General features: G+C 38.4%; 1 pseudogene; it reads right to left on the bottom strand.

Moving 5' to 3' along the window:
• Window positions 1-10440: 10440 nt before the first annotated feature.
• On the bottom strand, window positions 10441-11562 carry LOC105992391 (annotated as a pseudogene).
• Between the last annotated feature and the right edge of the window lie 2143 nt (window positions 11563-13705).

The raw sequence follows: 13705 nt of genomic DNA, 5'->3' as shown, positions 1-13705 counted from the left end.
TGAGCTGGAGGCATGTCTTCTAATGTGTCTGTTCACATGAAAATAGCCATGGTTCTATCATCCTTTACATGGCTTTATTCTTTACAGTGCAGCACTGGAAGCATGGCTAACAGACCATCGCAATTGAAGAATTAGCATTTAGTAACTCCACGTGGTACAATAGTTCTGTCCAAATTTTTAAAATGACAATTTTTCAGGATTACTTATTAGTAAATTTATGAATGGACCACATGCACCATACATATGTATGCATATAGCTATGCATCAAAGTAGGAGATGGCTATGGAAAGTTCAGATTAAAACCAGACTGGTATTTCCACTCTAGGAAAACAACTGGGAAGTATGGATCTAAAATGATAACTTGTTTTTCTCTAATGAGGCAAAAGAAATTCCCATGTGAATGCATAATAGTGTTTAAAAAAAAAGAATGAGCTTTACAAATTGTGGGGGTAGTTGGGGAGGTGGAGAGGGAAGGGATGGTAGGGGCAAAACAAAAGAGGAGGTAACAATGCTTGATAGGAAATGTACTCATTACCTTACTCATGTAATTGTAACCCCTCTGTACAGTATTTTTACAATAAAAAAGTATTTAAAAAAGGAAAACAAAAAAGCAAATGAAGAAAGGAAGGAAAGTTTAAAGAGGAGGAAAGGAAAAAGCAGGAGAAAAGAATAGTTAGAGGGACAGGCGTTTTACTGAAATAGTTACTGCTAAGAACTAAAGTTGAAGTCACCTTTACAATACTGAAAACCCATATAAGGTGAACAGTGTTCCTGACTCAAAGATTCTCCTTTCCTGATGGTTTTGTAGCCAGGGTCAAAGCTCTTTGTCTTTATGAATATTTGATACTAAGCATAGAAAAAGTCCAGGGCAGACTGAACTACTTAGAGTATTTTAACATAACTTTCATTAAAATGTTAATGAAGTGTGAATAGAAGTAGAAGAATCCATCTTTTTCCTTTGCAGTATATAAAATTTTAATCTCTTATTCATAATTGTTCCTAATCCCTGTTTTTTTGTGTTTTTAACATCATTCCTTTTGGATTAGATCAGACACATGCTTATTATTTCAGTCTCTCGTGCATGTACTTGCTCTCTTGCATGCTTTGATGGAGTGGGATTTGAACTCAGGTGCTGACATTTGTAATACCCATAATCTACCACTTGAAACACCACCTCAGCCCTTGTTTACTTAGTGTTTGGGGGTAGAGTTCCATACATTTGCCAGGCCAACCATTAGACTATAGTCTTCCTATTTACTATCTCCCTCTTCACAGAGGCACACACTTCTGACTTGATTGAGATGAAGATTCTGTTAACATTGAGTCTGAGTTGGCCTCAAAGTAGAATCTTTCTGATTTCTGACTACCAGTTAGCTTGATTATAGCTGGGATTGCAGCCATGAGCCAGCCCATCTAGTGATTGGTTTGTTGTTTTTTTATTGCCTTACTTTTAGTGTCTAGGTTAAGCATATAAGCTTTTTTAAATATGCTAAATTTAAAATAATACTGAATTTTAAAACAATTTATTTTTCATTGTATGGCTTAAAATGAATATGAAGAAAACTATATGACATACAGTATTTTTAGACATAAGTAATTTTAACACAATCATGCTAAGAAAGATTGTTTCCACTCATTAGTTCTTCATAGAAATATTGAAGTTATATTTGAGCTATTTTAACAAATTTCTCAGTCTTTTATTTCACTTTTAAATGAAGTTTAACATTTTTTGAGTTAGCTTTTTTTGACCAAATAACTCTGAAATATGAAATGAAAACAGGTATAAAGGTAGGTACGCAGATAAATAAATACATAAACCTTTTAAACTAAAATCTTTATATTATTATATACAGCCAACATTACTTTGTAAGAAAAAACTTTTGGTAGTTTTGAGGTTTGAACTCAGGGTTTTATGCTTGCTAGAAAACCATACTACCACTTGAAACATCTAATTTTTTTTGCTTTTTCCAGATCAGTTATTCCTTTATCACCAATTACTTGTTTTGAAAGCAGTTCATACAATGTGCTTTGGAAAGAAATGAAATTTATTAAATACATTGTTTTGCTTCCTTATTGTCATAAATTTATTTCAAACCCTCAAACTTTAAGCTTCTTTTAAATATATATAAGTAAATGAAAATGAACAAACTGTATGCTTTGCCATGTAGTATGACAATTATCACTCGGAATTCTTGTTCTATGTTTCTGAAAATGAACTCATTCCAATTTTATTTAATTTGATTGTCCTAATCATGAAATTCATTTTATGAATTTGGTTTGATAAAAATTCTACCTAAGAAATGGGAAATCAAGTGGATGGAATGAAATAATCTTCTGGCCTTGGCTCAGGGATTTTCTTTACTTGATTTTTATTCCTCTGAGAGACATCGTGAACCCGGAGTAGTCAAACCAAATGCAATAAAACCTGACTAAATTGCTCAGATTGACTCCTTTTCTGAATAAGAGAGATTAAGGTTTCATGGCTAGATTATAAAATTCCTAGGGGAAATTTAACATAGAGGAATTATAATTGACAGATATGATTTATGAAGAATTTTTTAGCCTTCCAAAAGTGATAAAGTCAAAATACTAAACCAAGAAATCTAAGCTGAACATTCCCAAAAAATTATGCTCTAAGGTATTTTAAAAACTATATTCTTAAATATTGTTGACATTAAAATTATTAGCATCACAAAATTGATTGCATTTATTTAATTGTATGTATTTAGTACTTCTATGCTTTTAGTTGAATTTTGGAAAAGAAACAAATTGCAAGTATTCTGAAAATGAGTAGCTTATTAAGGTATGTTTGCATCTATTATATTTTAATATCTTGTTCTATTAAAAATCATTTCTTGTGCATGTAGTAGGACTTGAACTCAGGGCCTGGGCTGTATCCCTTAGCTTTTTATTGAAGGCTGGGGCTCTGCCATTTAAGCCACATTTGCACTTCCTGTTTTTTGGCTTTAACAGAGAAAAAGACTCACAGCTCGGTTTGAGGAGTACAGGCACGAGCTTGAGTTTATTTAAAATTTTAGAAAGGTGATAATGTAAATGTAAAAAAAGCACACAAAGGGGCTGGGAAGGTGGCTCAGTGGTAGAGCGCTTGCCTTGCATGCCTGAGGCCCTGGGTTCGATTCCTCAGCACCACATAAGCAAAAAGAAAAAAGCCGGAAGTGGCACTGTGGCTCAAGTGGTAGAGCGCTAGCCTTGAGCTGAAGAGCTGAGGGACAGTGCCCAGGCCCAGAGTTCAGGCCCCATGACCGGACCCAAAAAAAAAAAAATAGCACACAAAGTGGCAATTTAAGAACAGATTAAGAGTATGAATGAAATTTCTTTATGTAATTTTTTTCCCATTACTGGGACTTGGTGGTCAAGATGGTTTTGTTTTTCTTTATCGTAATGGTGCTCTACCATTTGAGCCATACCAATATTTTCTTTTCTTTTTAAAGCCTGATTTTTGGTCTCCTTAGGTATGCTCCTATTTTTTGCCATCCATTTATCACATCTGATTCTTTAATGATGGCCATTTTCTCCCATTCAAACTGTTCTATTAGATAATCCTTTTCTTAGATTTTAAAGGGGCTAAGCTCTTTTGCTTAAAGAGCTGAATTATAAGCAAATCACAAGGTAGTGGGAAGTAAAGTAAGATGTAATAAACCCAATGATTAGAAACAAAATAAATTAATATTATTTTAAAAATCAATATTGCTACTTACTTTGATAAAAGAAGAGAATTAATGGACATCTCTATAAATCAGGAAGTTTTCTCCGTTATGCTCGTAGTCACAAGATTGGGTTTGGGCACTGTTAAAATGATATAAGTATTGGGGTTTGAAATATGTATCACTTCTGTCTGGTATTATACAAATGACTTTACACCCAGGAAAATTAAGCTTCAGAGAAGTTAAGCTATTTGCCAAAGATCACAAAGGTAGTGCATGCAAGGACCATAATTTGAACCCAAGTTGAACAGGCTTCAAATCACACTGGAACCAGTTACCTCCACACAGCTTACGCTTTCTAGACAAGAAAAATTCCATTTTCCAACTATTTCTTTATTGGTTTTGGTCTCTAAAATAGTGTGCTCAATTCAGGCTAATAGGATGGTTATAGTAAGGCATAGTAAAAAAAAAGAATCAAAAACATTTTCTAGCAAATTTTAATAAGATTTTTATTGTGAGAATACCATACAGAGGAGGGGTTACAGTTACATGAGCAAGGTAATGAGTACATTTCTTATAAAGCATTGTTGTCTCCTCCTTTGTTTTTCTCCTACCATCCCTTCCCTCCCATCTCCACAACTACACTCCCCTCCACCCCCACCCGAGACCCTGCCTAAATTGTAAAGTTCATTTTTTGACATAGCATCTTGTACATCTCATTGTTGCAATGGGTCCACCTGTATCTCTGTTTAAACAATTTGTTTTTTCCCTTCCCCTCCCCAAATTATACCAACATCAAATACAGTGAAAATAGGGGTTATACTGTAGGAGAGGGACATACAAAGCAACAACAAATTACATGGTACCTTATAAATACGTTAAGTAAATTTTTGCAATGCAACTGAAATACAATTCAGTCTAAATTTATTTGCAGTTTTTAATAATAGAAAAATATGTTCTTTTGGATCTCATCATGTGATCAGGAAGCAAAACTAGTCATTCTTGAATATACATACAACACTGTTGAGCTTGGCTTTTGCTTTTTTTTTTTTTTGCGATTGTGTGGGGCCTGAACTCTGGGCCTTGTCACTGTCCCTCAGCTCTTCAGCTCAAAGCTAGGGCTCTACCACTTGAGTCACAGCGCCACTTCTGGCTTTTCTGCTTATGAGGTGCTGAGGAATCAAACCCAGGGCCTCATGTGTGCAAGGCAAGCGTCTACCACTGAGCCACCTTCCCAGCCTGCATCCATATTAAATACTTTTTTGAGTTTAAAATATACCTATGCATGCCCACAATAATGCTTTTCTTGCTGTTATCAGTTATCTGTTTCTGTGTAACGACCTATGCCCATAAATAAATTTTATTTTCACTGATTCTGAAGGTCAACTGGATGTGTCTTTTTCAGGAGCTGTGTCTCACCAGGAGCTGCTTCAGAAGCTCAAGCTTGTGGGCAGCATGGCAGGTGGGAAGAATGTCTGGAAATGACTTTCCCATTTCTGAGCCTTACATGGATGACTAGAATGGCTGGGACAGTTGGGCCTCTCTCCTCCTTGTGATCTTTCACTCTGGGCTTCTTTATAATCTCTCAGAAACATTCCAAGAGTACAGAAATTGGGGGTGTAAAGCCATGCAATCTTACAGATAAGTTCTAAAAGCAAATTAAAAGAATGGCTGAGATCTGACGATGGTAGTTTGAAGCCAGCCCAAGCAGGAAACTCCATGAGACTTTTATCTCTAATAAACTACACAAAAAAAGCCTGAAGTGGTGCTGTGGCTCAAGTGGTAGGGTGCTCTTCTTGAGAACAAAAGAAGTTCAGAGACAGCAACCAGACCCAGAGCTCAAGCTCCAGGACCAGCAAAAACAAACACAAAAACAAACACAAAAAAGCAGCTTAAACTCAATGGCACATCTTTGGATAGGATGAATTGAAAAGAATGTGATCACATAAAAAGGGACCATATAACTAGTTGATTTGTACCCAAATAATGTGGCAAATATTTGTGTAATGGTCATGAGAAAGTAAGAGGCAGAGTTGTACATAGAAAAAGATGGGGATTTTGAAGACGAAACATGACACCCAACATAGTTTTCCAGCTTTTTCTACAATAGCTGATGTTTTACCACTTCATCCATGCTTCAAGTTCTAAATTTTTGCTAATTAATTGAATTAATTGCCTGGGCTGGCTTTAAACTATGATTCTGAGATGTAGATCTCAGTAACTAGGATTTCGGACTTGAGCCACCTAAGCCTGGTTGAATGGGCTCTTTTAAGCAATGGTTTCAATTCCTTCAATTTTATTTTCTTTAGCTATTAATTGGAGGCTGTAAATACCTTCCCCCATAGACTTGTTGAAATAAATAGATCATATACACAAAAGAATTCTGCAATGCATTAAATAATAAATGAATATAAATTGTTTTATATATAAAAAGGAGCAGAAACATTGTTTCACAATTGAAGTCTTCCCAATTCTTAGGAAGACTATGATACTTGATTGTGTGAAACATTTTAAGTAGTCACAGAAAAGACAAAACAGACCCAAAATAAACTCTCAGATTTGAAAAGGGGTTGCTTAATTATTTGTATTATTAGTATTGTTAAGAGGGTGTGTGAATGGAAGGAAAGGAAGGACATTAGATGGTAGGTTATGTACAATGTATGCTTTATAGTTTTTGGAAGAGAATGTTACTATCGGATAATGCTTACTGAGAAATTTGTGGTGGTAACTTAAAAAAATTAGTTAGATTACACAAAGCAGAACCCAGAGGCCCAGGGTTAGGCAAAATGGGCTGAAGGAATATAGGTTTATGGTGATTCACAGAAGTTACACAAGAGCTTTGCAAGTCCATAAACGGTAGAATTGGTTGTTTCTAGATAAATTTACTTCATCAAAAGGCAGTAATTCACCAGCAGACTGCTAGATTGCATCCCAGCAGATCAGAAGATTTGCTTGATTGCTTTGTAATCGAATTTCAAAACCTTGGATTCAGTTAAACATGAGTGTATCCCTTCAATTTCCTATTGGAATTACATTTATGATCGTTCTTATTAGACAACAAATGGTATGGACTTTCTGGGTTGCAGTTGTGTATCAGCAGCTGGCCTTTCTTAGTCAGAACCTGGACTAAGGTGCAGCTTGGAGAACAGCCTGACTTGATTAACCTTCAGAGAACCACATGCAACTGTCTGATATTTATGCTGCCAAAATGTGCACATGTCAATTTTCAGTAACCTAAGGCTCTCTTGACAACCAACACTGAGTTACACAGTACAGAGGCTTGCACAAAAAGGCAAATCTAAGTTTTATTGGTACAAAGAGAACAGCATGACAAACTAATGACTTCTGTCCCTTTAAATTAGGCCTAGCAGTGGACTGCCAGGCAATCCCCTTCAAATAGCCTGTCAACATCACCTCAGTTGCCATAAGCATCAGCTTCACCATGGCCCCTGCCCTTCTTTAAGGGGCCAAATCTCTGGAGATGTATCGGGGTTTTTGACTGCAGTGTTAAGTTCTGACCGAGATATACCAAAGATTATCATGGATGGAGATTTTTATCTTCTCGCTGGATTTGTTTTAGTGTAAAAGTTTTAACTTTTTTTCAGAAACTAATGGTGAACATAACTGGCAAGAAGAGACCAAAGATCACAAATACAATTTATTGTTTCAACTTTGTCATATCTTCTAACTTATCCGTTAACTTTTTTCTTATCCTCTAACCACCTACTTCCAATTATCTAATGTGTCACACATATCAATCAATAATGACAATGATGTACTCATTTCTGTTCTCTATATTCTGCTTCTAATCCTAGATGTTTTGATTTTCAAGATGTTTCATCATGTATATTCTTCATTGGAATTATAGCCTCCAAATAAATTGTTAAGCTATTTAAAAAACCACATATGCATGGCTAATGTTGACATGTGATCACGGTTTTAGATGGATTGTTTCATGCAGTCCTAACATTGACCAAACATTTACCTTTTAAAAGGACTCTAAGCAGTTACCCAAATAAAAACAAAAAAAAAAAACAAAAACAAAAGCAAAGCAAGAACTCTGCCTTCATCAATACGCAAACAAGATCATATTCACAGTCATGGTTGTATTTTTCTGCTTTTATATCAGTATTGGGGCTTGAAATCATGGCTGGAGCACTGTCAATTAGCTTTTGTGTTTAAGGGTGAACCACTACCATTTGAAGCATAGCTCAACTTCTAGCTTTTTGTTAACTAATGGAGATAAGAGTCTCATAGACATTTTTTGCCTGGACTGGATTCAAATCTTGATACTCAAATCTCAGCCTCCTGAGTAGCTAGATTACAGGTGTGAGCCATTGGTGCCTGGCACAGTTATATTCTAGTATTTCTAAGTCCTCAGTTACCTTGACTACAGTTTGTACAGTCCTGAGGAGTTATCTGTCACTTGTTTGAGGCAGAACCCCTCCGAGCCAGTCTCTTGGTTTGCCTTTTCTTTGTTTGACAGCCATATCTCAAGAAGATATGCAACAAATGGAAGTCCAATGTTGCTTTATCAGGGAATAGCCTTTGTAAGAATATCATTGTTGGTGGAGTAGAGGAACTAAGGGGCCAAGCTAATGTGTCCATGATAGAGACCTCTCTGAAATTAAGTTTAGCATCATTATGAGGACCTAGGCCAGCAATAGTTAAGCCAACCCTTATCTCAGACCCTGGTTTCCAAACCTTCATAGGCAACTGAGGAAAAATCAAAACAAAATACAAACAAAAACACGCGTCCAAAGGACAAACAATATGCAGACTCACTTATGTAAAAACAAGTGTTCTTTCCAGAGACAAGCAACAACAAAACACAGCTCAGCATGCCACCATGACATGCAGAGACCATTTTCTATTATTATTATATTTTTATTTTTGCCCATTGTAGAGCTTGAACTTAGGGCCTGGGCGCTGTCCCTGTGCTCTTTTGCTCAAGGCTAGAGCTCTACCACTTTGAGCAGTAGCTCCACTTCTGGTTGAATGGTTAATTGGAGATAAGAGTCTCATGGAGATTTTTCTGCCCTGGCTGGCTTTGAACCACAATCCTCAGATCTCAGCCTCCTGAGTAGTTAGGATTACAGAAGTGAGCCACTATCTCACTAGTATCATACAGAACAATTTCTTCCTTGAGTATTGGGCAGTTCAGAGAGATGCTTTTCTTGTCTTGGCCTTACTAAAGACTTGTTTATGAGGCACTGACCTCCACTCTTCCAATCTTCAAAGCTCTCCCAGTCTTTGCTCTTTGTAAAACACAAATCTGCATTGTTTCCTTCAATATGTCCCACGCTATTGTTTCAAAACTCTGAAGGCTGTGTTCAGTGAGAACATAAATTCAATGAACCAAGTGCCACTCTTTTGCCCTTAGCGACTTCTACAAGGAGAGAGCAACAAGCCGAGAAATGGAAACAGGTTTTAAAGACAGTGTAATACATTCCATTAAGAACACTCATTGAGCCGGGCGCTGATGGCTCACGCCTGTAATCCTAGCTACTCAGGAGGCTGAGATCTGAGGATCATGGTTCAAAGCCAGCCCGGGCAGGAGAGACCGTGAGACTCCTATCTCCAATAAACCACCAGAAAATTGGAAGTGGCGCTGTAGCTCAAGTGGTAGAGTGCTCGCCTTGAGCTGAAGAGCTGAGGGACAGCGCCCAGGCCCAGAGTTCAAGCCCCACGACCGACAAAAAAAAAAAAAAAAAGAACACTCATTGAGTTTCCCAGTAGCTATAAAAGGCAAACTCTTACCTAACTCTTATAAGCATAAAGGACAAAAACAGCTGTCCAGTGGGAAAATTGAGGCCAGCTAGAGAATATGGACTCTATTGCCTTGTTGAAGTCCAAGCACATCTTTAGAGTCCTTGCATCCTCCACCAACTTCCCACAAGTCACTGCAGGCAGCTGGAATACTTTTCTACTGCTTTCTGGCCTGAGGAAAGAGCATGCAGGTTCTTTTTTCATGAAGACAATCACTACACATCACCATTGCCTTAGCTCTTCCAGTCTGATAATACTAGATTCAGATATTTTGCTGCTCTTTAGCAAGGACTCAAATCTCTCCTCTTGCTTTTAAAGTAACATTCATTTCTCCTTTTAAGACACAATTATGTCAGGCACCAGTGGCTCATACTTGTAATCCTAGCTACTCAGGAGGCTGAGATCTGAGGATTGTGGTTCAAAGCCAGCCCAGACAGGAAAGTCCGTGAAACTCCTCTCTTCATTAAACCACCAGAAAACCGGAAATGGCACTGTAGCTCAAGTAGTAGAGTTCTACCCTTGAGCTGAAGAACTGAGGGACAGTGCTCAGGCCCAGAGTTCAAACTCCACCAACAACAAAAAAAAAATTATTTGCAGAATATATATTTGTGTGCAACTGTATAACTCCCAGAAATTCTGCTCAAGTGTTTAGTGGCGTATTTTTTTTTTTTTGCACATTAAGGATGTTTATTTCATTTTCTAGCAGACAATGAACATATCTCCTCCCCTTTCCTTTAGTGTGACATTTGTGACGTTTCCATAATAAACTAAAAGAAGCTTTGGTCACGAATGGAATGAAATAGCAAACACGAAACAAGATGAAAAACTCACTGCTGCCATTACAACCACCACATCCACCAAGGCTGTGCTCACACACAGACACAGACACACACACACACAGACACAGATACGCACCTGAGGTTGCATGCGGTGGCCGTCCTCATCTTCATGCTCCCGGCGGGTGGGGTCCTCGGGTCCTGGCGCAGCTGGCAGAGGCGCCCACACTTCACATTATCCGGAGGCCCTGGATGGAGGCTTGCAAGGTCTTAAAATCCCAAATGGTCATGGCTCCAGCGATAATCTTGCTTGTCGACCTCATAGATAGACACTTGGGTGAGGCTGTTCTGGTGTAGTGTCTCCAGGGCAGCGTGGCAGTCCTCAGTGATGGCCCTCTTGTCCATGTTGCTGAGGTGCTCCATGGCTGACATGTTGCGCTGGATACTCTGTTTGGGGATGTCCAGCTTGGAGACGAAAGTCAGGCAGCCACGGTTGTCGTACTTAAACAGCATGGAGCAGCATTCGTGCCCAGCAGCTACAACGCTGTTCTCTGAGACAAAGGACACACTGAGGAGTGGCTGGAACTCGGTCTTCAGAGCAGAGACCTGCACACTCTTTGAGGCATCGGCAATAGACACAGTGCTGTCGTGGCTGACCCAGGCAAGACGGTTCCCACTGGTGGAGAAGCTGACCCCATGGACCCAGCCACCAGTACCACTGCCACCAAACTCTGACATCAGCTCAAAAGGCATCTTGCTGCCCCAGGGTGTACTGGCCGGTTTTTCATCCACTTCTTTAATGTAGGCAGAAAACACTCTGTATTTGAGGTCACATAATCCTGCAGCCAGCAAGATGTTGTTGGGATGCCAGTCCAGGCTGAGGTCCGTGGAGCGGACTGGCTTCTTAATGTGCTTGCTCATCCACCAGTCATTTTCAGACTCCAAGTAAATGAAAATGAGTCTGGCTTCACTGCCCACAGCACATTTGTTCTCGAGGGGTGACCACAAACGTGGCCGCACGATTAATCCTCAAGATCACCAGTGTGGACTTCCACATACCGTCTTTCTGGCTCCAGACATAGGCATGGCGGTCTGCCCCGCGAGGGACGATGCGGTCACACTTCGGAGCCCAGTCAATGCCTGTGATGTACCCACTGTGCTCCTTCAGCAATTGAGCCTTCACCTACTGACCCCGTTCTTCTTGTAGATGTGCAGCTCATGATTACTGGGGCTAAGGGCGATCTGGGTTCCGTCCCTGTTCCAGGCATGACAGGTGATGGGCTCGAGTAAGAACTGGTTCAGAGACATGATTCTCAGTATTTTCTAAGAACAGAAAGCTGGGGTTGGGGCGATTCCGGGGCTTGGGGTGGAAGATTCGCAGACTCTGGTCAGTCGACAAGAATGGGCTCCGGCCTAGTTAGATATTTATAAAACAATTTTAATAACCTTTTGCCAACTTCTCATTCTTTGGCCATCAAACAGTTATGGTATCAAATTAATATGGTTCATGAATAGGTTCAAAGGAAAGGCTCTTTTTTCTCTTTTCCCTCTTGGCAAATCCTTTTTTTATGACCAGGAGGTTGTGTGGAGTGGTAGGAATTAAGGAAGAGAAGCCAAATACCTAATGCTTTATATCCTGGTATACATTTAGCTGTCAGAGGACAAAGCATACAACAGAATTAAGTAGAACTAAGCACTTTCTTTGTAATATTAATTTAATGACTAAAGAAACATTTTTTTAAAGCAAGAAAAAGTTAGAGGGCAAATCCACACATCATCAACCAAAAATAGAGGGGTTAGTGAATTTCTAAGTCCTTGAAATGCTTATTTTATGTTAATGTTATTTTTTTGTCTCTCCTGATGCAGATTTAATGTTAAAATCAGCCTTTAAATTAATTCAGGTAGCTTCAATGCAAATCAGGTAATAACTATGAAAAAATAATGTTGATTTATTTTTTCTATAAACTTCAAGTGTTGTGTTTTAATGCAACAACCCACTAAATACTAGTCATGTTTGTTTCTCTCATGGAATAGAGCAGAGAAGAATTCTTTGTCATCTATGTTTAGTACCAGTGACAGGTGAATTGCAGTTTTAATAGTTTCTACCAATAACTCAGGGCCATAACTGTATTTATATTAACTTTAAAACAATGAATGGTATCTTAAGAATACAAACCACGAGAATTTCATTATTAACATTTGCTGAAATTAGGGTGATTTGCTAAGAAGAATGTTTTAAGGTTTTCACACAAGCAATATAAAACAAAGATATTATGTATAACTCAATAATGAAAAGTATTATCTCTTTACATATATGCCTCTTAAATATCTATGTGTCTTTGTATGCATGCTTACATGTGTGTGTGTGTGTGTGTGTGTGTGTGTGTGTGTGTGTGTGTGTGTGTGTGTGAAATTCAGGTCCAACAACACAAAATGATTTAAAACTCAGCATTTAGCTTGTTGAATACTAAATAATGGATGTGGTTAAAAGTGCTGGAGATAGAAAATCTTTTTTCTGACTATTGTAATAGAGATTAGTGCAGAACAAATCATGAATAGATATTAAATCCAGGGCACTATTTCAATGAAAATAAGATGTTTACAGGAGCTTAAAGTATCTTCACACAGGATATTTAATAGTTGGGTAGGAAAATATGATATTTATAAAGTAGAAATAGGAAAGCATGTTGATAGAGTGACAAAGCATGTTAATAGAGTAACAAAGTAAGGGAAATTACGAATTCCCTACATGTGACAAACCTAGGAATTCATAAACTGAATCTAATTGTGGAAAACTCTGGACAAACACTTAGGAATACTTTGTTCTACAAAACCAAGATCATTGAAGACAATGAATCTTGTAGAAATCTAGATTATTCTAGACGAAAGAAGATGTAGACAGGAAAATGAATTATAATATCCGATGTCTGATTAGATTCTATGACAAAGGGGAAAATGCTATAAATTACATTGGCAGATCTTTTGACAAAATTGGAAAAGTGATTATATGTGGTATTGTTTGTAGATGTCTGCAAAGGTTCACAGGTTGGAAACTTGGTTCCCAGTAGAATATTTAAGAAGTGGAGCTGGGTTGGGAAGGTGGCTCAGTTGTAGAGCGCTTGCCTTGCATGCATGAGGCCCTGGGTTCGATTCCTTAGCACCACATAAGCAAAAAAGAAAAAAACTGGAAGTGACAATGTAGCTCAAGTGGTAGAGTGCTAGCCTTGAGCTGAAGAGCTGAGGGACAGCGCCCAGGCCCAGAGTTCAGGCCCCATGACCGGACCAAAAAAAAAAAGAAGTGGAGCCTAGTGACATGTCCTTGAAGACATCACCTGAGAAAGGAATTAATGTAGCTCTTGTGAGAGCTCTCAGGAAAGAATTTCTGTAAAGAGCAAGACGAGATGGGCATTCTTCACTCTGGTTTTGGTGTCTTGCCTTGACTCCCTTATCACACAATCTTCTGGTATCCTGCTATCTCCCATGAGAGCTTCATCA

The sequence above is a fragment of the Dipodomys ordii genome, unplaced genomic scaffold (assembly GCF_000151885.1).
Source record: "Dipodomys ordii isolate 6190 unplaced genomic scaffold, Dord_2.0 Scaffold4, whole genome shotgun sequence".
In the NCBI taxonomy this organism is placed as follows: domain Eukaryota; kingdom Metazoa; phylum Chordata; class Mammalia; order Rodentia; family Heteromyidae; genus Dipodomys; species Dipodomys ordii.
Note: the sequence above shows the minus strand (reverse complement) of the source record. Positions and strands in the feature narration are given on the sequence as shown.